Here is a 2,439-nt window from a genome sequence, read left to right on the forward strand (position 1 = left end):
CTGGTTCATTCCCCAAGTGTCTCAACTGGCTCCTTGCTCCTGGCTTTGGATTGACTCAGCTCCAGCCATTGCAACCATTTTGGGAGTGAACCAACAAATGGAATATCTTTGTCTCTCCTTCTCTCTGTAAATCTGTCTTTCAATAACTTCTCCAGCATAATGAACAAGGTATGGAAATACTTTTATTCTTTGAAGGACATATTTATTTAATAGACAGTGTTACAGAGAAAGCGAGAAAATGAGAATATCTTCCATCTGTGAGTTCACTCCCCAAGTGGCTACAATGGCCTGTGCTGGACCCCTGGCTCCACACTGTCTCAGCTTTGGCTGTTGTGACCATTTAGGGAGTGAACTAGGGGGTGGAAGATCTTTCTGTCTCTACTCTGTCTTATAAGTACCGCGTGCTAACCGATCATGCCACTGGAGCCGCTGTCTCTACTCTCTGTAAGTCAACCTTTCATTGGAAAAACAGATCAGATTTACAGAGAGGAGATGGAAAGGTCTTCCATCGGCTGGTTTATTCCATAAATGGTTGCAATGGCCGGAGCTGAACTGATCCAAAGCTAGGAACCAGGAGCTTTTTCCAGGTCTCCCACACAGTGCAGGGTCCCAAGGCCTTGGACTGTCCTCTACTACATTCCCAGGCCATAAGCAGGGAGCTGGATGAAAGTGGGGCAGCTGGTACCTGAACTTACCAGCACTTGCAAGGTAAGGATTTAGCTATTGAATCATTGTACCAGGCCTTCAAATAAACAGATCTTTTTTTAAAAAATAGAAAAAGTTCCATAATTTTCCCTTTAAATCAAATGTCTTGTTTAAATAAATTTCTTGAGACCGTGCCATGGCATAGCATGTTAACTTTCCACCTGTGTGACAGTATCCCATAGAGGTGCTGGTTCAGGGCCTGGCTGCTCCACTTCCTGTCCAGTTCCCTGCCTGTGGCCTGGGAAAGCAGCAGAGGATGGTCCAGAGCCTTGGGACCCTGCACCCGTGTGGGAGACCTGGAAGAAGCTCCTGGCTCCTGGCTTCAGGTCTGTTCAGCTCTGGCTCTTGTAGCTATTTGCGAAGTGAACCAATGCATGGAATATAACTCTCTCTGTTCTAACTCCTTGAAATAAATAACAACAAAGTTTTTTAAAAAACACATTTCTTGTCTAAAGTGAAACAAACAAGTACTTCCAGCAGGCATCCCTGTCAAAGGTCCCTCTTTTTCCCTATCCCCTCAAGTCTGTGACATGGACTTCACTAGTCCCACTTTCCGAGATAAAGGAGCCAGTCCAGAGCCTGGAGGCCAGCCAGGCCCAGCACGCAGGGTCTCCCGGCGCTCGCATGTCCAGCGGCCGGCCGTATCCTGGGCTCCTCTTCACCTGGCCTCACTCCCCCTAGCAGCAAAGTTGGCCTGCTCGATGGCTTTGCATTAGTCCTGAGTTTGAAACCCCACCCAGCTTACCTGTGGGCCATTTGTAAGTGGTTTAATCTGCTTTGTCGCCAGTTACCTCACAGGAAGAATGAGAAAAGTAACATCTTGTTCATCTGGTGGCTGGCATAACATGTGACAAAACAAGGGAATGGAAAGCAAAGGCTTGGGCAGGATGGGTGTGTTGACGGATTAGCCTGGGGTGGAGAGCTTCAGATCCGCCCCCCAACCCCCTGGCCAGGTGACCCTTCTCCTTCTCAGGCTTGAAACCTAGGGGAGGATGACCCTGGGAAGACCACCACTCTGCCTGAAGTGGCTGAGACAAAGGACATACTGCAAAGGCTGTTTGAGTCCAAGGCGAGTGACCTAGAGTGCGGGGACCGCAGGATTAGAAGGAGCAGCGGTTGGAAGCCCTAGAACTTCCTGTGGCCGTTCCCCCTCTCCTCCCTCCCATTCCGGCCCGAGCTGGAGTCCAGGAAGCCACGCGCCCACAGCCGTGGGTGTCCAGCGCTGACTTCTCCAGGGAAGATGCCGCTAAAATGCCAAAGTTGATGGAGTTTGAGAGGCCACTCTGTCACAGGTCTCCCTGCTTCTTTGGGCCCAGTCAGACGCGGGAGTTGGAGCTGTGAGATGCGCGCGACCCGAAGTCGGGCCGGGACTGAGGCGTCTACCTGCCTCTATGCTCCTGTTTCCGACGGTGAGGTGCAGGTGCGCGGTGAGTGCCCCGCACGTCCTGCCGCCTCGGCCCAGCCAGATCCTGCAGGCCTCTCAGAGTGCTATTTTAGCCCAGTCGCTGGGCACGACCTTGACAGTTGAGCTCCACCAGCCTGTGGCCCGTTGCCCAGCAACGGCGCGCTCTCCGGAGGCTGTGCTGCCGCGCCACGCCCTTGTCCCGCCCCACGCCAGCCGCGCGCGCCGCCGGCCGATCCAGGCGGGTTTTGCTGCTTGGCTGGGGGTGGGTTTCTGTGTGTGTTGCTCTTTCAACAGACGTTCCCCTCTGCAGTTGGCCGCGGGAGATCACG

The sequence above is a fragment of the Ochotona curzoniae genome, unplaced genomic scaffold, assembly GCF_017591425.1.
Source record: "Ochotona curzoniae isolate NIBS_2020 unplaced genomic scaffold, NIBS_Ocur_1.0 contig_2855, whole genome shotgun sequence".
Taxonomy (NCBI): Eukaryota; Metazoa; Chordata; class Mammalia; order Lagomorpha; family Ochotonidae; genus Ochotona; species Ochotona curzoniae.